Here is a 26,679-nt window from a genome sequence, read left to right on the forward strand (position 1 = left end):
CGCCACAAGAGGGTTTTGGGCATACCAGCCACGGTGGTGGTGGCGGTTGCGGCCGCTGCTGCTGCCACCGCAGCCATAGCCATGACCCAAAAGGTGGCAACTGCCACAGCCCTCAATAATCTCTCAACCGCGACGGCCCAAGCATTGTCCACACAAAGCACTATAAACAGTCACCTACGTGGTGGCATCATGATCCTTAATCAGAGGATAGACTTAGTGCAGGACCAAGTAAACGTCCTGTGGCGACTCGCCCAACTCGGTTGCGAGTGGCACACCACCGCCCTTTGTCTCACTGGCATCCCCTATGACAACATGTCCCACGCTGCTAATCTTTCCCGAGATCTTTCTCGCCATCTTACAGGTAACTGGAGCCTGACCTTCGACAACCTTACTGAAGCCCTCCGTCTGGAAATAATCAGCGTCAACGCCACCAGGGTGGACCCGGATATGGCTTGCACTTTATCCTCGTGGATCGCTCAAGCAGCTGCGCACCTAAAGGAATGGGCGGGAATGGGCGCGTTGACTCTGTTGTCTTCCTGTGTGCCCTATGCCTCTCCTGCCTATGCAAAATGCTCCGCCAGCAAACTCGTGACCGAGCACTGATGGTGCAAGCTTTCAATGCCATGGAAATAGGACAGTCACCACAGGTCTGGCTTGCCGCTTTGGGCAAGCCCTATGGCAGGATGACAGACTAGGTACTGCACTCGGGGCCCCTGAAGGGGTCGCCCTGTGGAGGGCATGACCAGCTGCATATGGGTTGGTGCCGCTGTCTCCCATCCCCAACAAATTGGTGCCAGACTGGTGGACGCCTGACTTGACGCTCTAGAGCGCGGAGCCCGGCACCTCACATAAGTCTTGTCTTTCTGGGGGCTGTGTCCTCTACCCTCGCCTGCCATGAATTAAAACAAAAAGGGGGAACTGTGGCACGCCGACAACATGCCCACCCCTAAAGCCGGTGACGAGGGCCCTTAAGATGGCGCCTGGCAGAAAGCCAGCTCAAACCTTATGGTAAACAACTTTGCGGAGGCGCGGTGGCGGAGGACATGGAGAGCATGGGAACACGGCATGCAGCCAATCCTCTTGCGAGGGCTGGTTTCCGTACACGTGGACAATAAGCGGATTGGTTGGGTTGCCTTTATATGGGAGTGGGTGCGCGGGAAAGGAAGGAAGAAGCTTGTAAGATTCCTGGGGAACAATAAACCGTCCAGAAGAAGACCGTGTCCGTGTCATCCGAAGCCGCCGCAAAGAATGATAACTGACATTCAGATTCTCTGTCAAGAACTGGTCTCATTTGCATAAAACTCTTAGATGTTTGTTATTTTGAGGTTTGAAGTTTTGGGTTTAAAAAAATGATTTTTTTTTTTAGCAATTTGAGAACTAAGAATTAGCTAACTACTGAGTAAAACCTATTGAGAAATTAAATTAAAATAATTCCCTATATGCTGGCTCTGGTTGAGTTCCTTAACTTTCTGTATCCTCTGTAAAATGGACATACTACTAGTGTGAACCTTATAAAGCTGTAAGATTATGTGACATTACGTGTAAAACCTTTGTATCATGGTTTGGATAGAAAGCACTCAATACATGTAAATCAGCAATACAAATGTTAGATTCTGTTAATTAATAGCTATGCTTCTGTAGAAATGATTTAAACAAGGAGAATTTTTCAGTTCATTGCAAATGATTGTTCACTCATCCTCCCATTAAAAAACAAAAGAAAGAAAGAATGAAAGAAAGAAAAAGAGAGAAAGAAAGAATTGGCTCTTGGCTCTCTTACAGCCTACACTTTGCAATTAAAATGACAAATATTTACAAAGAGAAGGTAATGAATTATATTTGAGCAATGGTCAAACATTAAAAGTAATTTGATAGTTGTGAGGATAAAACCAATGACAGTCAATTACTCATCATTAGAACAAGAAACCACAAAGGCAGGTAGAATAAATATCTCAGTCATAAATGTAAGTGAAAGGATCAGGAGCTGGCACTCCCAGGTGAGACAGAAGAATAAGGAAAACTGATGAAATACTGTCAGGTTAAACCATTTCAATCACTAGCATTCTCATGACATGAATTTCTTCTAAAACAATTGCCTTTATAATCAATGTGGCTATCTATGAAAGAATTATGATTAATAGCAAACTTATTAAAATTTTTTTTTAGTAAGATTAATAGGAAAGTTATTAAAATTTTTTTTTGTGGGAAGTCACTAATCAAACTGTCAAACAAAAGCAGAGGACTGAGAAAACGACTTAACTTGCCAAAGTTATACAGCCACAAAAAGGTAAAAACAGAAATTCAACAGTGTACATCTCATACTGAAGAAATCATGTTTTTTTTTTTTTTAAATTGCTTTCTTATCATTTAGGGAGTAAGAAATTTCTCACTCTATAATCACTAAAGGAATAGTTTGAACAAACAGATGTGTAGGTGGAGAGTGAGAATTTTCACATAAGCACACTATACTAATTTACCAACTGGTAACGGGCATTAGCCATTTGCTCACAGGCATTAATCAGTTGCTAGGCTTATTTAAAACATATTTAAGGTCAGACCTGTGTTAAGGAATAAAACAAATAGTTTTTTTTTTCTCAATAGTATACGGGAATCTTATGGCTTATTGAGAGAGATTTTATTTTTAAACAATCACAAACTTATCAAAACTACATCAGTTGCATTTTACCAGGACAATACAACATGAGATTGTGGAACTAGCAGATGGTATAATAGTTACTTCACTGGACTTCCATATGGCTGGCTGGGGTTCCAGTCCTAGACCCTATGGCTTCAAATTCACAGCGGGCACATATGCAAGTATGCTCAAAATCCCAAGAGAAGAATGAAGTAGAAGGGATTGCAACATGGCCATTTCCCTGTGGGAGTTGGGGGGAGGATGATTTCAAATGCACACACACTATAGTAAACATCTCTCTCTAAAAAAAAAAAAAAAAGAGATTGCTTTTCTTAGCTTGGATATATCCAGGCTAACGACAGAGACAGAGGGAATGTGCTAGTCTGAATTCACTTATCTACAAGAAAAGAACAAAAACATATATAAATAAAAATAAATGCAGGCTTATTAAATGGATTGAAGAATTTCTTCCATGGGTATCTGAAATATAACAGCTTCAACAAACTCAGAAAATTATACTGTGTGAATTGTTTGGGTCCATTTCAATTATATTCCCTGTACTTGTCACAGATAAACATTTCAATGTCTTTTCTCCTGACTCAATATAAATGCATAATCTTAAAACATTTTCCTTTCCAAACAAGCCCTAATAATTCACTTACAAGTGCTACATGAACAACTCTGTGAGCTCTGTGACTAGAGCCATTCTCTGAATGCTTTGTCCACCTGAATTTTATTATATTGAGTGTGCAAAAAGCATTTCTTAACTGCTCAATATTTTCCATCAAGATTTCCAAATAATTTTATCTATCTATGAATAGCTAATATATAACTTTTAAAGCATAACTATTAATCTGCTCAAAGCAGACTTCGGAACTACTCTTTTCAACTAGAAATAGACTTTATGAAAGAGGATGCATACATGCTTATTTTCAACTTGATAAAATAACTTTACAGAAGGTATCCATGGTGATCACAGAATTGAGTACAAATGTCGTTACTAAACCAACAAACAAATCAACACATATTGTACAGTATGAACTACAAGTATGAAAGATATCTTACTCTCACCTTTACCACCCCTCAAAGGAAAAAAAGAAAGTTCAATGTAATAAATGCCAAAGAAAATCCTTTCATAAGAGAATCAGGAAAGCTTAAAGTGATGGTAGTGCATATTTGTTTGGTTGTTCAAAATCCATTCATTTTCATCTTAGTAAGAACATTTCAGTTTCCTTTGTATGTATCCCTTTTTGGCTGTGCACAGGATGCTGCTTCTCAAAAAAACACAAATGACCCAATAAAACTAAGCAAAACAACATAGCAGTTAGGTATTATCCAGAGAAAGATTCAATGTGGTTAACCAGGATATGAGTCTTGTCCCATTGGTCTAAAATATATGCTAGGTTCATGTGTACCCACAGCCTGACAAGATAGAGAATTGTGGCATGACCAGAACCTGTGAGGGGAGCTTTCTCTCTTCTCTCTCTCTCTCATCTCTCTCTCTCTTCCATATGTACATGCCCTCTGGCATTAACTAAACAGACTTGAATACACATTTCATCAAAGAAGATATAAATGGTTAGCATCATTAATCATTAAGGAAATGTACATTTAAAATCATGCCCACTACTGGGTCAGTACATGATCTGGTGGTTAAGGTGGCTGAATCCCACATGGCTAACTGGGCAATTCGAATCCCAGACCCAGTGGCTTGAGAAACACGTCAGATGTGTGTGTGTGTGTGTGTGTGTGTGTGTGTGTGTGCACATGCCCCATCTCCCAAAAGGAGAAACAGAAGAGAAAGTACTGTGACATGACCATGTCCTATGGGAAGTATTTTCTTGATTATTTCTCTCTCTCTCTCTCTCTGGTTAAAATATGGACCCTCTAGCAAGTTAAAGAAAAAAAGAAATAATGGCTGCACAACATTGTGAATACTCTAAATGTGACTGAATTGTTTTTAAAGTTGTTAATTTTATGCTACGTGAACGTCATCTCAAAGAAAAAGCCCCTGTTCAAAGGGGTAACCACATGACCAAAGCTTAACAAGAGTCTTTTATTTGGGATTTTAATTATTAAAAGTGAGAGATCAAATTATGTAAAAATGATTAAGCCTCCTTCATTGCAATGGAACTGTTATGGGTAATATTATTCTGGGTATCTTAATTATTGCTATTTTTCTTATGAACATATTCTTTCTGTTTTGTATTCCCATGCTACCAAATATATTTCTGTAAACAGGATACAAAACAAATTTGAGAGGAAAGGTTTTCTAAGTTTTTATGTTTAGCATTTCAGCTTCTAAAGCTTTTCACTGACAGATATGGATGGAACTGGAATTGCTATCTTCAGATTCATTCCAACATAGGTCTGACTGTGAGCATAGCTTAATGCAAATTTATGAAAACTTTCCATTTGAAAACTTAAGATATTTAGTCATATTCTTAACCCCTATGCTCTGTTACTCTATTCATTTTAAATGACACACTTTGACCTCCTAATTTTTTCTAGAAAGTACTGAGATAATAACTGGCAAAACAAAAATTAGTAGTCTTATCTAAGAACATTACTTCTGCAGTCATCTCAAATAAAATTCCTGGCTTAGTTCTAATGCATTGCTAAAGAGAAAACTGGATCCCATATGGTGACCAGAGGTCAAATCCTCAGCCCTGCCAGCCTAAAACACACCAGGCATGTGAAGGCGTGTCCAGTGTCCAGTTGGTTGGAGGACTGCAGGACAGTGATAATGGCATTACCAGACCCTGTGGAAGGTGATTATCTCTCTCTCTCATACTCACTTCCATGCACATGTGCCCTATCAAGAATAAAGAATTAAAAAAAAAAAAGTCCCTATTCATTCGACCCTGTATCTTTTAAGTTTTGAAATAAGAGATTACAGGCTTTAGATAGTAGTACTTACTTTAGACCTTTGGTCTTCAAAACTTATCTAAAAATGCTACTTTTCTTCTGAAAATTTTCAATGCATGCTAGGACTCCCTTCTACCATCCTTTACTAAACTTCTTCTTCCTCATTAGACAAAGTGCTTCCCAAATTGCTCACAGTTTTCTTGTCCAGTTAAAATTCTATCAACTTAGGTGACTTGAAAGTTCAATTCTATATATATATATTTTTTTTTTGAAAGGTTTTTGCCATAGGGCGTGTGCACTCGCCAGAGACACCGAGAGATAGAAAGCGAGAAATCACCCCCCCCCCACCACCCGGGGCAATGGCTTCTCCTCCATTCTCCTCTTGGGATCTTGGGCACACATGCACACACGCCCGGTGTGAGTTTTAAGCCACTGGGTCCGGGACGCGAACCGCGGTCGACTACGTGGGAGTCCAGCGACATAGCCATTACACTAACTGCTGGTCCCAATACTATATTTTTAAAGTGGCTGTTGATCACATAAAAATGAGATATACTGGGACCAGCAGTTGGTGTAATAGTTATGTCACTGAACTCCCATGTAGTCAACCACTGCTTGAGTCCCAGACCTGATGGCTTAAAACTCATGCTGCACATGTGTGCGTGCATGCCCAAGATCCCAAGAGGAGAATGGAGGAGAAGGGATTGTGGCATTACCATCACAGGTCTCTCTATCACCTAGTGTATATCTGAATCTTAAAATTTCTCATTAAATTTAGTTTTTTTGAGTTATTTATTTATTTAATTCTATTCATTATTATTATTATTATTATTGTTATTATTATTATTTTTAATTTGACCAGAGAGAGAGAAAGGAAAAGTGAGAAAACAAGCTTCCAGGTCCGAGACTCATACCACAGTCGACCATGTGGGAATCCAGTGCCCTTAACCACCATACCATCTCCTGGTCCCCTCATTAAATTTAACTTTTATCCATGTTTCCCTTCTTAAAATGAATTGTTCTTTTTTTTTTTTTTTTTTTTTTTTTTTTAACAGTTTTTTTCCTTTGGGGACGTTGGCTAGACAGACAGAGAGAGACATAGAGACAGAAAGTGAGAAATCACCCCCCAGGGGGGATGGTCACGCTGTAATCCCTTCTCCTCCATTTTCCTCTTGGGATCTTGGGCACGCACACACACGCACCCGGCGTGAGTTTTAAGCCACTGGGTCCGGGACACGAACCGTGGTCGACTACGTGGGAGTCCAGCGACATAGCCATTACGCTAACTGCTGGTTCCCACAATGAATTGCTCTTAATCTCATTAAATTTAACTTTGAACCATGTTCCCCTTCTTCCAATGAATTGTTCTACCGTCCACTCAGAAACTGAATCATCCTTAACCTTTTTATCATTCTCACAGTCACAGTCAGTCACCTCATCTTAAAATTTCTATTATTAGGATGCTTTTTTAAATATCTGTCTATATTTCTGCCAACACATTAGTTGGTATCTTCATCATTTTTCACTTAGATTACTGAGACATTCTTTTTTTTTTTTTTTTTTTTTGAGAGATTTTCACTGTAGGGCGCATGCGCTCTCCAGACAGACAGAGACATAGAGACAGAAAGCGAGAAATCACCCCCCAGGGGGGATGGTCACGCCACAATCCCTTCTCCTCCATTCTCCTCTCAGGATCTTGGGCACGCACGCACACGCGCCCAGCGTGAGTTTTAAGCCACCGGGTCTGGGACACGAACTGCGGTCGACTACGTGGGAGTCCAGCAACATAGCCATTACGCTAACTGCTGGTTCCCACTGAGACATTCTTTAATTGCAGACCTTATCTAAAAGTTCTCTGTAAGCCTCAAGGGTAGATGTTTTTTTAAAAGCAAATGAGATCAGACATAATTTGCATTAAAACATTCCATAATTTATTATATTTGTCATTTTAAGTTTAGCATCCTTAAAACACATTTTCTGTCACAACTTTTCATCATCATATTATCTCCTTTCAGATTTACACACCTGCATGCTTTTATTCAGCCCTAAGCCATTGTACACAGTGTTCCTATTGTTTTGAATGCTTCTAATCAATTCTTGTTTTGATACTGCTACTTAAAAAAATCAATTCTTGTTAACTAATTCCAATAAGCTATATCTTTTCTACCACCCTGCTACCATCTCATATTCACCCAATTGTTTTTATCATCATTTATCTTTCTCTATCTTTGCACTTATCAAATTACATTGTAAATCACATGCTGAATACAATATTTATGAGACAGTATATGATGAATACAGTCTATGAATATGTAAACAAACAAAATTTATTGAAACAAACAATTATTTACAAGTATCTATAGAAAATTTTGTGTAAAATGAAAAACTTTTTATTATTTGGATGGTCCCATATTTATATTTAAAATGTATGTAAACTTTGCAGTCTAACATGGCTGAAGGTGATTCACGTTCTAAACCCGGTGGCTTGCTATCTCGCTTTCCCTCTCTTCTACTCTCTGTTTTTAATAAGTGAACATGCCCTGCAGCAAATTTAAATATATAAATAAATACAATCAAAAAAATAATGTTTTTAAAAATATAGTTGTCAACAAGAGAGTTATGTCTTTGAGGATCAAACTTATTGACTCTTAGGGAGAAATAGGCAATAAAATATAAATAAAAAACTATACAAAATGCTTTATGAATGTAGGTTTTATGAAGGAAAAGGAGTGATACAATAGAATGGTTTGAAGGAGATGTTTTGTCTGAGATTATCAAGAGAGGCCTCTTGAAAGTTGTGTCAGTTTAACTGGGTCGTAAATGATATATGGCAGTCAGCCCTATGGTGACGGAGGAAGGAAACATGTAAGGAGATAGAAGGTTGGTGACCCATGGTAGGGATGCTATGTTATTTTATGAAAATGAAAAACAGCTTGTGTAAAAGGAAAACAGAAGATGAGACTGAGTAGGTGTACATGTGTCTAGCCATACAAAGCAGTATTTCTGTGTTTGTTTGCTTTTTTTTTTTTCTTTTGAGAGCTGTTAGTTATAGGACATGTGTGCTTGCTGAAGAAACAGAGAGACAGAAAGCAAATCACTCCAAGGGGGAAGGGGATGCCACGCTGCCTTCTTTTAAGATTTTGGATATATGTGTACATGGGCCCAGCATGAGTTTCAAGCCACCAGGACTGGGACTTGAAATGCCATCAACCACATGACACTTCAGCACCTTAATCACTACAACATCTGCTTACCCATACAAATCAGTGTTAATTTTGATTTTATTATTCTAGTGATAAGGAAGGCATACTTTTTTTTTTTTAAGGAGGAGTATTGAACTCTGAACTATTTTTAAAGGCTATTGTTGACAATGAGGGCAATTATAAGAGGAAATAGATTTCATTATGTTTTTTGGGGGTTATCTGAATAAGAATTGTTGATAGATTATATATGGAATGGGTTACAGAAAAGAAGAATGCAGGCTATATCTTAAATCATTTTCTTCTTAATTAGATTGATAGATATGACATTTACTTAAAGGAGGACAAAAGAAGGAGAGAATGTAAATTATCTATTTTTTTACATTAATTTTGTCATATCTAAAATTATTCAAATGTAAACATTAGGTGGTCATATGTTGTCAAAATAGATTTTTAAAATTTTTATCTAATTAAGTTTAGCAGGAGACACAAATGTTGAGATATCAAGTGCCAAAGCAACTTATGAGACAGACCTTCTTGGGGACTGAAGAAAGAAATTACCTGTGAATGAATTCTTCATGGGAGGTTTGCATTGTTATATGACTAAAAAGAAGAAGTTGTGGAAGGGGATGCGTTTGAATAAAGCTGCTTTGTGCAGTACGTCTCACACTTCCTTAGAGAACATTTAATAAAATTATTGGGAGAACCCAATATATGATCCCACAATTAGGAAAAACCCAATAAACAGAAATCTTAAACGTTCTTAGGAAAGTTGCAGGATGAGAGATTGGCTGACTACTTGGATGGCAGAGTAAAGTGGAGTGGCTGATGCTATAACTCTACCTCCAGTTTCAGAGATGTCTCAGGAAGAGAAAGCTTGAATGGCCCTTGTGGGTGAGCTGTGGGCCATGTAAAAGAGAAACATAACTAGGAAACAGACACAAGGAGGTAATATGAATATTAGAAGGAAAAGATAGCTATGAAATATATGGCTTTGAGAAAGGTATAATCAACTGCAGCGTAAGACTAGATTTGCAGTGTGTGTGTTGGGAAGAAAAGCAGTTCTCAAAGTGACTGTTGGACTCCCATGTGGTCAACCATGATTTGAGTCCTGGACTCAGTAGCTTAAAACTCACACCAGGCACATGTGTGCATATGCCCAAAATCCTGAGATAAGAATGGCGAAGGGATGGTGGTGTAGTCATCTCCCTGGGGGCAGGGGTGATTTCTCGCTTTCTGTCTCTGTCTCTCTTTGTCTTTCCAGAGGGCACATGTGCCTGATAGTAAAAAATCATTACCAATAAATTTCCCTATTATTGAAACAGCAATATGTAAACAACTTCTGACCCCAGGGATGGTAATAGTATTGTTCAACAAACTTAATAAAGAAACTCCCTGCCCCTCCTGACTGCTACTTTGTCCCATTTTCACATAAACAGGAGGGATAAAGAGAGAAATATAATATAGTCAATGACAGAATACACTATCAATTACCAAGGCATCTATCTTGCAGCAGGACTTTGCTGGGAGAAAAGAGAAATTCAGAATTATTCTGAATTCTTTTTAATTGTTGGACTGAGATCATATTGGCAATTTACAATCATCAAAGAAGTTTTTGATACCCAAGAATGACTAGGAAAATTATGTGGTCTCAGAAAGCTTTCATCCAGTTGCAAGGGAATGATTAAGACAAGAATAGAGATAAAAATGGAAGCCAAAAGATACAGAGTTGACATTTAAAGCCCTATAAAAAGGTGAGATAACTCATATGGGCTGAGCCTCAAACAAATGCATATGATTCTGACCTTGCTCAGAAAAGATAAAGGATAAAATTGTGTAGAATGAGGCTACTTAGGGCCACATGTTACAACTGCTGAAATTCAGCTATCCAGCAAATGTTTACATCTATTATATTTTTCTTTAAAATATTTTAAACTTCTTTGAAGAGGACATAACTATGTCAATGGAAATGCAAGAATTATTTGGCAGTGATTGAAGGAATCATTCACTACATTTTAAAAACATATTAAAGAAATCTCACTTGAAGTTCTATGTGATCCTTGCAAATATGCATGTTATCAAAGAGGAAGAAAACTAGATGCTGAAGGTATGGACTACAACAAGAAAAAATGAATAAATTTTGAACTCACACGAATGCACCATGGAAGCCAGGATTCAGCAATTTTAAAGTTGTGGAAATTAGGGAACCAGCAGTTGGCGTAATGGCTATGTCGCTGGACTCCCACGTAGTTGACCGTGGTTCATGTCCCGGACCTGGTGGCTTAAAACTCATGCCGGGCACGTGTGTGTACGTGCCCAAGATCCTGAGAGGAGAATGGAGGAGAAAGGATTGCGGAGTGACCATCCCCCATGGGGAGTGATTTCTCACTTTCTGTCACTATGTCTCTCTCTGTCTGGCGAGTGCACGTGCTCTATAGCGAAAATCTCTCCAAAAAAAAAAAAAATTCTGGAAATTAGAAATCTTTCTAAATGTCAAAATATATCTGCCTCACGTGGTTATTGAATAGATCTGAGAAGTGATTCAGAGAATGTACCTTGTGTAATAATCAAAAACTATATATAGGTTTTTTTCTTCTTGTAACATTTTGTAAAGTACCTATTTTTCCAAATTACTCTTTCCAAAGAGCTGCTAAATATAGACAAGCATTTTAATCTGAAAAACTCACTTTCTACTTGTTTCCAGTACAGCTGTGCACTATCAATGTGCAAAGAAGATTAAAGCATAATAAATAAAATAAGAGTGGTTTGTGTGAGCCAGAGCTTAGGATAAATCACCCAGATAAACACACTTCTGATTTCCTAGACATGGGCACATAAGAATGGTGATCAAAAGAGTGGGTTTATATAGCAAAGAGAAGAGGTAAATGGGAGGGGAGGATGTTACATGTTTTTTGTCAAGAGTTTATATCATTTAATTTATAATAGACACATGATGAAAATAATGATTATTGGCTCTCCTTTATTCTTTGTATCATGAGGAAGTCAAGAATACTGGGAAGAAAAAAGGGTGAGGAACACAATGTAAAATTTATAATCTTTTTGCAACATCAGACTTGTTTACTGTGAACTAAAACATGTCTTTTTGGGTAGAAACCTTGATGGGTGTTTGACATAGCCGAAGTCTCAGGCAATACTTTCCTGAGGCCTTTAAGATTTAAATGGATCTCCTATTTCACAGATTACCCTGGACTGCTTTTCTTTCACACTACTTATAAACGCTTACTTCAGTCATGAGGATATTTTCAGATTTTTTGGCACTGCTATTTCTATTTCTTCAAATTATTAGCAGGCTTTGAAGACGGATTTCACTTCATTTAAGAGATTTCAGTCTCACGGGCTCTCTATTTCACCCCCAGGGCATCTTCTCACCATAGCCAATTGATTCATTGCACGGTTGTTACAGTTCATTAAAAGAATGGGGGGTGCTAATAATTCAGCTGATGCAATCCTTGACCTCTTGATGGGTCAGCTACCACTGTGAGTTTTGCCTTGTGAAACAGGGCAGCCTAATGTAGAGTAAAAGTGATGCTTACTTTAAGCTCTTAGGTTTTGTTTAGTACACCTTTTATAAATTAAATCAGTAAGCATCCTTACAAATTCAAGTGATTTTTCTTTTGTAATTTTTAAATCATACTTCTTGATATCAAGAGATTTTCATGATGACCGCAATGAGATTTATTTCTCTTTTCCTGCCAATACTGATTTATAGGGGTAGCATCAATGAAATATTACTACCAAGAAAGACCATATACATATATAACATAATTGAAAAAATATGACATTGTAGTACAGAGAAAATTTTCAGTGGGCACATTATGATTTTGTGCATTCTATACAACATGCTTAGTGGTAAAGACAAAGGCGCGGTTTGAGGAAAGGGTAGCAAGCACTGCAAGGTCTTGCTACCACTTAGTGACTGAAAGTAAGGAGAGACAGAGTCACTGAACAGACTCACATTTTACGTACAAAGGATTTGTTTAATCAGTGTAGGAGGGTGTACTGCTCTTTTGTGTAGTCCATAGGAGAGGTGGTGGGGCAATGTCTCTCTTCCTTTCCATTGGTTAAAGTTAAACTCATGAGGATAAGGGTCCCTTTATATTTGAGTTCCATCATTTAGCTCTTTTAGAGAATTTTTAAAAAAGAATTAGTTTATTTAACTTTATTTATTTATTTAAATTTGACCAGAGAGGGACAGAGTGAGAGAGAGACAAACAGAGAGAGAGGGAAAGTGATAAAGCAAGCCACCAGGTCTGGGACTCAAACCATGATCAGCCATGTGGGAGTCCAGCACCCTTAACCACCAAGCCACCTGCTGGCCCTAAGAATCTTAAGATGTTAGGTCTAACTTTCTGTGGTATGCTCTTTCATCTAAATCCAGAAAAAGTAGAAAAGCCTGAACCTATGTAGTTGTTTGACCAGCTGCTTGATGATAGAAAGCAGGGAGGTCCCACGTACTCATTGCATGTAACTTGTATTTTTCAATCAGTAGGAGAAGAAAACAGTACCTTCAGAATGAAGGTGACAGTCAAGGGAAAATGAGGTGGTTATTAAGAACTATTTCCAAAGTAAATAAAGTCACTCCTTACTTGATGACCTACCTGTTTAACAACTGCTCAAACTTACCACCAGTTCTCCCACATAGGGAATCCCCTTTCTTAGCCTTTGACTTGTTCCTGTAGTTGTTTAGTATTCACTACATGAAGTATTCACAACCACGCAAGACTACATGTCTCATTTATAAATTTGTACTTCAGGGACAAGCAGTTGTCATAATGGCTATGTTGCTGGACTCCCATGTAGTCGACCACGGTTTGAGTCCTGGACCCAGTGGCTTAAACACTGTGCACATGTGTGTGTGTGTGCCCAAGATCCCGAAAAGAGAATGGAAGAGTAGGGATTGTGGTGTGGCCATGCCCCCTAGGGGATGATTTCTTGTTTTCTGTCTCTCTATCTCTCTCTATCTCTCTGGTGAGTGCATGTGCCCTATAGCAAAAACCTCTCAAAAAAATTTGTACTTTACTGTGCACCCATAGTAGTGTTCAGAATAAATATTAACAATTACACCCAGTATATATTATTGTGTCGTGGTATATCTTGTAGCATTCTGGTGCTAATCTGATGTATGCTTCTCATATGAATTCAATTACATTATTCTAGTGTGATGTTCCATGTTATTTATTGAAAAATATATACTCTGTGGCAACATAACACACCTCAAGACATACATCTTTTAACTCCTTGCTTAGTGACCTATTTGCTAAAGGACTTAGTCATGGGAACAGAATTTAGTCAAGGAGGAGTGCTTGTACCATAGAATTTATGCATATAACAGTGCAATCTCTCAAAAAGTAAGTATCAGTTAACATTTGATAACTAATGATTGATTGAATGAATAACTGTTACAAATTTTAATTTATTTCTAAAGATGGGATCTTTTGCCATTCAGTGTTATGGAGTCAACTTCAGAGATTGAAACGAAAAGTCAGCACAATTTTTATTCAATAGCCAAGGAATGGAGAAGTGGGAGCCTAGCTCTTAAATCACCTTCTTGCTCATCTTGAGCTGGAGCCTAGCTCTTAAATCACCTTCTTGCTCATCTTGAACTGGGGAGTTTAAGATATAACAAGTAGGATAATGAGGGAAAAGGACAGAGGAAAAAAGGGGAGGCAAATTCAGAAAAGGCAGAGTTTTTCCCCAAAAAGGCAGGATTTCATAGAATTCCTAAACCTACCTCCTTTTTCTCCTTATAAGACTATTTCCAGTAATAACCATGGAGAATATCAGCAATCATGGTACAGGTAAGTGTGTCATCTAGAAAGTTAATGCAGTACCATGAGGGTATCATGAGTTTGAATCTTGGACAGTGCTTATTCCAGGTACCATCTTGGTTCTAACTTGTCCAAACTGGGTTTTTCAATGAAGGCCTTAATCTCATCAACTGGAATGCATCCCATTACTTAAAGAAAAACACTTTTATAAAGGGATGGGATACAGTATGAGTGTAGGCTACATGGTGGGTGACATAACCAAGAATCATTTACTAGACAATTGCTCTGTGAGTCATAAAAGATAAAGAGAGATGAAAAGAAAAAATAAAGATTAAATACATAAATTATTTATAAAATACTATTCCACTTTCAGTTTGTTGCAGAGCTGTAATTTATGTCCATACAACTGAAGTTTGGGAAGAAAAATTTTTCTTAAATACTGAGAACTATGAAAAATTATAAAGACAAAAAGTATATTGTTCATTAAAATGCTAAAAAGGAAAGCAATCAATCATTGACTAACTCAGCTAAAATAAAAGACAAATGGAATATTTGCATAGTGTTCATTTTAATAAGGAAAGTTTACATAATTTATCTCTCCTAATCCTTGTTCATTCTTAGCTATCAAATTGGTCTTTTTCAAACTATTTACATGAAGTTGAAAAGGCTGACTGCATATTTTCAAAGTTCAAGTATCAACTTCTATCAATCACACATTTTTGGGAAAAAGTACAAGTAAAAGGTATGATATTGAATTTGGTATCTTAATTAAGTAAATGATTTGGGGAGTGTGTACAACTATTTCTAAACACAATAACCTTTTAGAAATATGTTTTAAAGCTCCTTTCATTGTAGTCTTCTATGAATCTGTATTTTGAAAAAACATGTTTTACAGAGATTCTTATGCAGCAAGTCTGGTAGGAGTATACAGATTATTACAGAATGTGTTGCATGGGTAGAACATGCAAAACATGGCTCAAGCTTCATTTTGGCTCCAGGGTCTTTATTCAGACATGGACTTGGGTGGTTGGATTGTTATGAGCAGAATGTCTTGGGATTGTTTTGAAAAAAATGTTCAGAAGTATTGTTATAACAACCTGATAAATTCAGTAAGGACTTAAAACCTTACATCACAGAAGTCTCTGGAGTGTGTATAAATACTAGCAATAAAGTACGCTCATGGCTGACCAGTATTGACTGGCAGTCTTCCCATTTCTATTCTGTCTTCTTGTCTTTTCTTTAATTCTTGCCCCCCAGCTCAGGAACTGTTCACTGTCAGCGGGTTCGACATAGTAATTTGTTATACTATGAGGGCTAGAAATTCTTTTTAATCTAGTACATAAATTGTATGTTCTCTTACAGAAATTGTATTTGTATAATTTAACCTACATACATCTGATCCATTTTCATCAGTAAAATGGATCAGATGGATAATATTAATATATGACTAACCTATAAATTTAGCATGCAAAGATTTCTTCAAGTTACAAGTTATTGCATGACTTTTAAAATCTGATTTAAAAAAATAATACTTAGTGCCTTTAGAATAAAGTTTAATCATACAGTTATCCATTAAAAATTATTATTTATTCTAAGGAATAATCTGAGATATTCTATAATGTAGATATTACAAGAAAGATACCATCTGGTGATTAGAGTGTTACTCGTAGTCCCAGTACAATGTTAGTTAAGGATGGGAAGAAGTATTTATTTATTTTATTTATTTATTTTTTTACATTCTATCACTGTGTATCACTATACACTATGGAATACTACTCAGCTACAAAAAGAAAATAAAAAAGACATTGGTATTTGATAGAAAGAGGATGTACATGGAAGATTTACTGCTAAGCAAAGTAAGCCAGACTATGAAAGAGAAACATTGTATGTCTCCACTTAATATATACCAAATGCCTACACTAAATGGCAGAAACAGGAAGAAGTTTTTTTTCTTTTTTTCTTTTTTTTGGAGAGGTTTTTGCTATAGGGTGCGTGCGCTCGTCAGACAGACAGAGAGAGACAGACAGAAAGTGAGAAATCATCCCCCGGGGGGGATGGCCACGCCGCAATCCCTTCTCCTCCATTCTCCTCTCGGGATCTTGGGCACACACGCACAGGTGTCTGGCGTGAGTTTAAGCCACCGGGTCTGGGACTCAAACCATGGTCGACTACGTGGGAGTCCAGCGACATAGCCATTACACTAACTGCTGGTCCCTGGAAGAAGTTTTAATTAAAAAATTGAAAGCACTTTTGTAATTATGCTGAAAAATTGTATCATTTAGGGAAACAAAACAAAACAAAACAAAATAAAAAGTGAAAAGTCAGCCCCAGACTGGTGATTGAAGAAGTAGGATTCCATATGACCAAACATGTAGTTCAAGTTCAGGTCCCAGTGGCTTGAAAAACATACCACATACATATGGGTACATGACCAGAGTTCTGACTGGATGGAAAAAATCGGGAAGAGTATATTGCTCTGTGGAGTGAACTTTACAAATTCTGTAAAGTTAAAATTGATTTTGAAGTGACCATGCCCCATTGGGGTATTCTTTCTTCCTCTGTCTCTTCATCTCTCTTTGGTGAATTCACATGCTTTCTGGCAATAAACAATAGAGAAAAAGAAAATAAAAGAGAAAAAAAGAAGAGAAAAAGAAATAGTTCAGACTGATACAAAAACTAAAAATTTCCAAGTATTTGTATACCGTATCCTACACAGGATATTGATATATGGAGTTTTCAATGTAGATGTTGCCAGGCCCGACTTTTACCAAGGCACTTGGGTATATGTGCAGCCTCCCAGATCGCTCATCTATTAAGCACTACCTGAGATCCATTGTCAGACTTGTTACTTTTCACAGAATCATCTCAGATTTTGTCTTGCACTTCACTGTAAGTCATGATGTTAGAACTGCCTATGATGAAAGTTCTATGGTACCAGGTATGCAGTAGACAAGAATGGCCTACACTGCTTAGAATACTGTTGCCTTTTCCCCACTAGAACATATAAAAATATATTTTATCATCACGACGAAATAAACATTGCAAAGAGCAATCAGGTAATCTGACCGCATTTATTGTACTTTTCTTTTGAGTATATACTTTCAGCAACAGAACCATTTTAAAATCAATTATAACTTTACAGAATTTGAGTTTAATATGTATTATTCCCCAGAGCCAAATTTTAATTTAAGTTTTTTAGTTAGTTTTATACGTGGGAGCCTTTGCAGACTGCTGTGTGTACTTAGACATCAGAATTCATGAGATGACCTCAGCATTCTCATTAGAAACAGCATGTCCCAAATCATTACTATACCTGCAGGCTCCTTAGCTGATAGACACAGAAATCTAATGCAGACCTAGTAATATATTTTAGTTGCTCTTGCTGCTGCAAATACCTTCTAAAAGGGAAGACCCATCTATTTTGATGAGGACAAATTATTACCCTGTTTTCCAGGATTCTGCTGAGCTGGAACTGGAAATGATACTGTGTGGTCAGCACATCAAAACTCATGGCGGTCTATGTGCAAAGAATGGAGTTGTGACACCAGCTGCCCAAGGATTTTCTAATTGCTGCCACTAGTGTACATGTCCATATTCCATTTTAAAAACACTGCCTGAATTGCAAGAAAGGGTGGTCTGATGCAAAAATAATGTATACCGAATGAGTTCATTTATGTAAAGATCAAAAACAGACGTAACTAATCTAGAAGGTTAGAAATCAGGTTAACAGTTATCTTTGGGAAGGAAGAAAAGAATGCTAATATTTGTGAAAGGCAAGAAAGGAGCTTATGAGATGCTGTTAATAACTATATTACTTGATCCCCATTAAGGTCACTTAGAGATGTTCATATTGTGAATTTAGGATTGGTGCACTTTTCTGTAAGTATGCTAGTAGCAATAAAATATGCTTTTTGAAATAATAGACTGATGTGAAATGTATTCGTGTTGAACAATTCACTTTACAAGCTAAGTAATGTATAGTGATTGAATGTATAAAAGAAGTTAAAATAAAATAAAACATATTAAATTTAAAAAAATTTAATCCAGGACCAGCTGGTGGCATGCTGAGTAAGGTGACTGGATTCTCAGAGCTGACTGTGTAGTTTGAGTCCCAGACACCTAATGCCTTGAAAAACACACCAGATATATGTGTGTGTGTGTGTGTGTGTGTGTGTGTGTGTGTATGTGCAAAAAAAAAAGTAAAAAGAAAAGAAAGCAAGAGATAGGCTCTTGGATAGTTTGATAAAGTTAAAACCAATAAACCAATTGCCCAAGGATTTCTTAACTGCTATCATCATACCTACATCTCAGATCTCAGTCTTCTTTGGATAAAAACAAAATATGGTCTAACTTATTTGGGGCCATAGATGAGTTTATAAGAGTACAAGTAGTTACATCTTTGTTCCAAGTAGCTGATTTTTGCAAAGCTATTATTAACCATTTTACTCATATAATTCTAAAGAAGCTAGTGAACTGAAAATTCTATGCAAGCTGTCATTAGAATTGTTTTAAACTATCATCTCTTATAAGTTCATTAATAATTGGATACATGCTTTATAGCTCATAACATAGAATAAAAATGCATGACTATTTATGATAGCTAATAAAATGAGAATGAATGAAACTGAAACTGCTTAGGGAGAGAGAGTATAAAGTGAGAAGAAAATTTGTCCAGGAATACAGTTGCGAGAAGTGCCAAAATTTAAAAGGCAGCAAGAGGATGATCAAAGAGAAATTACTGAAAAGGAACAACTACCTAAGTAGGTAGACCTAGCAATGTATCATCAGGGTCTAGTGATGATGGATCCAAACAAGAATAAGATGAAAAGTCTAAAATAAGGCAAGTGTACAGTCAATAGCAAAGATTGCTGCCCTTAGGCATATTCAAAGCTAATAGGGAGGGACCAGCAGTTAGCATAATGGCTATGTCGCTGGACTTCCATTTAGTCGACAGTGGTTCGCGTCCCGGACCTGGTGACTTAAAACTCACGCCGGGCACGTGTACGTGCGTGCACAAGATCTCGAGAGGAGAACCGAGGAGAAGGGATTGCAGCGTGGCCATCCCCCCTGGGGGATGATTTCTAGCTTTCGGTGATTGAATGTATAAAAGAAGTTAAAATAAAATAAAACATATTAAATTTAAAAAAATTTAATCCAGGACCAGCTGGTGGCATGCTGAGTAAGGTGACTGGATTCTCAGAGCTGACTGTGTAGTTTGAGTCCCAGACACCTAATGCCTTGAAAAACACACCAGATATATGTGTGTGTGTGTGTGTGTGTGTGTGTGTGTGTGTATGTGCAAAAAAAAAAGTAAAAAGAAAAGAAAGCAAGAGATAGGCTCTTGGATAGTTTGATAAAGTTAAAACCAATAAACCAATTGCCCAAGGATTTCTTAACTGCTATCATCATACCTACATCTCAGATCTCAGTCTTCTTTGGATAAAAACAAAATATGGTCTAACTTATTTGGGGCCATAGATGAGTTTATAAGAGTACAAGTAGTTACATCTTTGTTCCAAGTAGCTGATTTTTGCAAAGCTATTATTAACCATTTTACTCATATAATTCTAAAGAAGCTAGTGAACTGAAAATTCTATGCAAGCTGTCATTAGAATTGTTTTAAACTATCATCTCTTATAAGTTCATTAATAATTGGATACATGCTTTATAGCTCATAACATAGAATAAAAATGCATGACTATTTATGATAGCTAATAAAATGAGAATGAATGAAACTGAAACTGCTTAGGGAGAGAGAGTATAAAGTGAGAAGAAAATTTGTCCAGGAATACAGTTGCGAGAAGTGCCAAAATTTAAAAGGCAGCAAGAGGATGATCAAAGAGAAATTACTGAAAAGGAACAACTACCTAAGTAGGTAGACCTAGCAATGTATCATCAGGGTCTAGTGATGATGGATCCAAACAAGAATAAGATGAAAAGTCTAAAATAAGGCAAGTGTACAGTCAATAGCAAAGATTGCTGCCCTTAGGCATATTCAAAGCTAATAGGGAGGGACCAGCAGTTAGCATAATGGCTATGTCGCTGGACTTCCATTTAGTCGACAGTGGTTCGCGTCCCGGACCTGGTGACTTAAAACTCACGCCGGGCACGTGTACGTGCGTGCACAAGATCTCGAGAGGAGAACCGAGGAGAAGGGATTGCAGCGTGGCCATCCCCCCTGGGGGATGATTTCTAGCTTTCGGTCTCTGTCTCTCTTAGTCTGCCTGGCAAGCGCACGCGCCCTATAGCAAAAAACAAACAAAAAACAAAACTAATAGGGAGCTGGCCCTGTGGTCTAGTAGTTAAGAGAGCTAAATCCCACATTGTAAAATGGGGTTGGAATCCCATTTTTCAGCCCCAGTGGTTTGAAAAATCTCTCAGTAGTACATGCGTATGTGCCTCATATCCAAACAGGATGGAGAAGTAGAGGAAAAGGGATTGCGGCATGGATGCACCTCATTGGAGGTGCTTTCTCCCCTTCTCTCCCTTTGTCTCTGGCAAGCACATGTATCCCCTGGTAGTTAAAAAATAATAGCTACAAGACATCTTATTCAAAGTTATGATGTATTTAGTAGCTACTAAGTACCATATCATTTAGCCAAGTGGTCTGGTATGATTTTACCCCAATACTACAAGAAAAGACATAGTCATTCCTTAATCAATTACCATGCCAAAACATCATGTTTTGTGTAATTAGAATGAATTGTGGAATTATTCATACATCTACTTTATTATTTCTCCACACTAGTTTATCTCCTGTGAATTATGAACATTTTCCAGGAGTCTTTTAGATTTATTCTGGCCTATGGTTTAAAGCAATTTACAAAAATAATATCTGTTATTTTTTCATGTTTCTGTTAAAGAGTTTTTATTTCTGATAAGTGCTCCATTATATATAGATATATATATATATTTGCTTACATACTTCAAAAAAGATAAAATAAATATGAAAAAATCATGCAAATTGAATGTTTTATTGAAATTTATTTAATGAAAAATTTCTTTCTGCACATTTTAAGTGATGTGACAGGAATAAGGAAATGTAATCTTATGCATGAAGGGAGTAAAAAAGAGACGTCTAAGAATCTGCCACCAAGGGAAAGTTCTAAACTAATACCCATAGGTTTCATATGCAACAAGCTGAGTAAGCACAAGCGGTGAGACAGAAAGGCAAATTTACAAAGAAGGTACTTTAATCCTATGCCTCAAAGTAGAAACAGTAATTTTATAAGGACTAGTTCCTGACTGCTAAATACAGAGCAGAATTTAACTTTTATAAATATATTCAGAATCTGCTTGTTTCTAAAATATTCTTTTAGATGACCATAACTTTAAAACTTCTGGTCTTTCTGCACCTGAACCAATATCTTTTTCTTTCCTTCTCTGTCCTTTGTAAGACCTTTATTTTCAAGGCTATTGGCAGAATTCCATTTGTTTGCCCTGAATCAGAAAGTACAGGGGCCAAAGAATTCCATTTGTAATAATTCAAATGGAAAGTACAGAGGCTAATACTTTAAATATATGGTATAATTGGTGTTTAAGAAAGGAAAAGGAACCTTGTAATAGTTTCTTTTGAACTAATTATGTGGCTGTCTCGCTTAAAATTATTTAATATCTACCTCTTGCCAAGGTCCTTGGAATGTTAAACATGTCTTCTATGGCTTGTCTACTTACAGCTTTCAGCCTCATGTCTCTTCAGGTTCTTTTGAATGCTATGATTAGATGATACTATGATTAGACCACTCTGAACTCTCTGAAGTTCCCCAAATGCCCCAGATCATTTCAAATCTCTATAAATTTGCATATTTAAAACCTTTATAAATACTAGCTTCTTTTTGTATTTGAGTGCTTTCTCCCCTTATATACTTATGCATTCATTTTAAGATTATTCATATATATAGTTCCTTAAAAAAAATACTTCACGATAGGGTACATGTGCTTACTACAGAGAGACAGAGAGAGAGATAGAAGGAAAGTGAAAAAGAACCCCTCAATGGTGAATAGCCACCCTGCGGCCTCTCTTCTCCATTTCTCCTCTTGGGATTTTGGGCATACATTCATACTCACCCAGCATGTTTTTCATGCCACTAGGTGTGGGACTTGAACTACACAGTCAGCCATGTGGAATCCAGTCACCTTAACCACCGTTCCATCAGTTGGCCCTATATATCCCTTCTTACAATAAATTGTACCCTCCCTTTATTGCGCCCCAAATATATACTGATATATATTTCAAGCATAATTTTTAAAATATTTTCTATTATATCTGCTTAAACCCCTCACTCATCACATTAACTTTGAAGACAAGTATCATGATTGATTTTCCATAGTATTTCTCATATCCTGTAGAAATCTGATTACTATTTTTAAATGTTAATGGAATAAACAACCCACATATAGACACAGACATGTATTCAAGTGATTTTTAAAAATAAATGTATAGCGATTAAATGGAGAGAGTATAGTTTCTTCAACAAGTTGTGCTGGAGAACCCAGTCATGTGTTTGGAGGGGAAAAAAAAAGAAACAAAAAAAGAACATTAACTTAAGCCTCTAAACTTGACAACTTAAATGAAATTCAACTCAAAATAGATCACAGACTTAAATGAAAAATCCTAGTGCCATCAGATAAATGGAAATTAAAATTACAACAAAATATCACTACATACCCATCAGAATGCCTGAAATAATAATAGCTTAAAAAACAATAACACCACAGACTGGCAAGGAAGCAGATAAACTGGATCATTCATACATCGCTGGAAGGAATGTAAAATTGTACAACTTGGAAAAATAGAGAGTTTATTATAAAAATAAACAGGGAACCAGCAGTTAGCGTAATGGCTATGTCGCTGGACTCCCACGTAGTCGACTGCGGTTCACGTCCCGGACCCGGTGGCTTAAAACTCACGCCGGGCGCGTGTGCGTGTGTGCCCAAGATCCCGAGAGGAGAATGGAGGAGAAGGGATTGCGGCGTGACCATCCCCTCTGGGGGGTGATTTCTAGCTTTCTGTCTCTATGTCTCTCTCTGTCTGTCTGGCGAGCGCACGTGCCCTATAGCGAAAATCTCTCCAAAAAAAAAGAATAAATAAACATAAAACTGTCATATTGCTCAAACATTGTTATGCCAGCCCATAACATAGTGGGTAATCACTGTGTATTGGGGTCAGATCCTACGTGGCTGATCACAATTTGAATTACATTTTCCAGGAACTTGAAAACATGCTGTATGTGTGTGTGTGTATGTCCCAAAACTCCTGAAAGATAAAGAGATGGAGGAAAAGGGATTGTGGCATAACCTCATCCCATGGAGGGGTATTTTCTCTCTCGTTTTCTCTCTCTAGCGAACACAGGTAATTAAAGAAAAATGGAGAGGGGTTATGCTATTGACACACAACAACTTGAATGAATCTGCAGACAATTATACTGAGTGAAAAAGCCAGTCACACTGTGGTGGTTGATATAAGAACACACATACATGATATAATTGTATAAAAGACAAGTGTAAAGTTGGAAAAATCATAATAATTTCAAGGGATGTTTTCACTTTCTATCCTAATTGTATTATATAGTTTTGCAAAATGTTACCATTAGGGGAAACTGGGAAGAGATACATAGTCTTCCTCTGTATTATTCTCAAAATTGTATATGAATGAATGAATAATTATTTAAAAATAATTTTTACTAAAAAATTAGTTGAATGAACTAATTCCTTTTTGTTAACACAAAAGGATTTTTAAGTATAATTAGCAAGAGAAATGGGGAAAAGAATGCCTAATACATCTTCCTGGAAGTAGAAGAATAGATAAATTAACATCTAACTTTTATAAATGGAGAACAAACGCTGTGACCAAGAAATATCATAAGATAATAAAGTACGACTCAGTAATTCCACTCTTAGGTATTTACCCAAAGGATAGAAAACCCCTCAGTTGGAAAAACATGCACATCATGTTTATTGCAGCATTATTTACAATTGCTAGGACATGGAATCAACCCAAATATCCAAAATAAATGAGCAGATTGAAAAAAATGTGGCATATATGCTCTATAGAATATTACTCAACCATAAAAGACAATGAAATCCTGACATTTGATACAAAGTAGGTAAATATGAAAGACTTAATACTAAGAAAAGTGAATCAAGCCTGAGTATGAAAGACAGACTTTGTATGTCCCCACTCAATATCTGCACTCTAGAGCAGAAACTGAAAGTTTGGAAGGTATAGTAGTAGGGAGGGCAACTGTAGATACTAGAGATAGTAAGGATGGGGTGATATGGAGGTAGATAACAGAGAAAGGGAGGGAGAGAGAGAGGGGAACAGGAGGGAAAAATAATTCAATGTGTTTAATTGACACAAAAACAAAAAGTTATTTGCTCATAATAATGTATATGGTGATATCTTTGTCTTGACTGATGTGCATCGTATTCAGCTGGAAAAATCAGTCTTGTACACTGTAAAGATACATAGTGATTAAATATAAATTGAAAATAAATGAATAAATAAAAAAGAATTATAAAAAAATTAATTTCATGGGTTGTATGGCCATTGGGTGGGATGCTAGAAGTCATAAGGGAGGCCTGAGTTTGGTTACCAGGCCAAACAGAACAGACTGGGTATGACTGTGCATGCCTGTACTCCTAGTTAGTTGGGATGTTGAGGCAAGAGGATTGAGACACGGCATGACTCTGCTAAAAATACCTACGTATCTTACTTTATCTCTCTCTCTTTCAAAAAGAGGAAAGAAATTTATAAAATTTAAAAACACCTTATCAGATTTATAAGACAACATTTTTGTTTATACAACATACAGGGGAAGTGAAGCCATGACAATTTTTGTTTTAGAGCTTTTTGCCTTAGGGTGTGGGAGCTCAGTGGAGACAGAGACAGAGACAATGAGAAGGAAAGTGAGAAATAACCTCCTACCCCGAGGGAGAATGGCCATACCACAATCACTTCTCTATTCTCTCATGGAATCTTGGGCACTCACACACATGCACCCAGGAAGAGTTTCAAACCACTGAATCTGGAACTCAAACAGCAGATTGCCATGGAGGAGTCCAGTGATGTAACCACTATTCCATTTTCTGGCCTTAAGCCTTGACAATTTTTTAAAAGAAGTGATCTTGGTTTTTCTATCAGATTGAGTTGATGGTTTCCTCAAAATATTAGTTATGATAGAAATAACAGTAATTTTTTATTAAAAAGAAAAAATAAAATTATAATTACAAAAATTCTGTACATAATTAAATTGTAAGAGCCTTTTTGTGGTAATGATAATAATTTATAGTGACTTAATAATAATGCAGTAGATTAAAAATCATTTTAAATACTGTAATAAGAACATCAAATTTCCTTCTACACATTACAATTAAACTGTATGTTAACCTTGTTCAAGCAAGTTTACATTTAGCCTAACACATAATTCAATTCATTTATGCAAAACTGTGAAAATACATTGTTCAATATATTTGTAGAGACAAATGCATATGTCTTAAACAGGGCATATTGTATTTATGTCAAAGGTACTTGAGAAAGTGTCACTTAAGAAAAAAGCTGCAAAAATCTGATTAAGGTAGAAGCTGGTATACCCTTTAATTACATATGTTTATAAAGAATAAAAGCTATAATGAAGAGGCTAGAAGATGGTGCAATGGTTACATCGCTGGACTCTCACGTGGCTGACAGTGGTTCAAGTTCAGGACCCAGCGGCTTGAAACTCCTGCTGGGCGCTTGTGTGTGGATACCCAAAATCCCTAGAGGAGAATAGAAAAGAAGGGATTGCAGCATGGCCACCCCCCCCCGGGGGGGGGTGATTTCTCACTGTCTCTCTGGCAAACGCATACACACTATATAGCAAAAATTTATTTTCTCAAAAAAAGCTATAATGAATATTGCATTTACATATAGCACATACAGATGTGTTCAAACGTCTTCATAAGCACCATGTGGAATATTATTACTCCAGAAAGAAGATCAAGCAAGTGATTACTCTGCCTAACAGATGTACTTTTGTAAGACATACATGAAGGAAGGCTTCCTCCCCATAAGAGGATACAGGTAGTTGTAGCCATTAGAACTCTTTCTAATTCTTCTATAAAATTGAAATGATCTATATGATGGAGATTTTATTATTAAATATAAGAAAAGAGCTTTTGAAAATATTTTTAAAGAATTTTTTTTTTTGGG

This window comes from Tupaia chinensis, unplaced genomic scaffold, assembly GCF_000334495.1.
Source record: "Tupaia chinensis unplaced genomic scaffold, TupChi_1.0 Scaffold000153_1, whole genome shotgun sequence".
Taxonomy (NCBI): domain Eukaryota; kingdom Metazoa; phylum Chordata; class Mammalia; order Scandentia; family Tupaiidae; genus Tupaia; species Tupaia belangeri.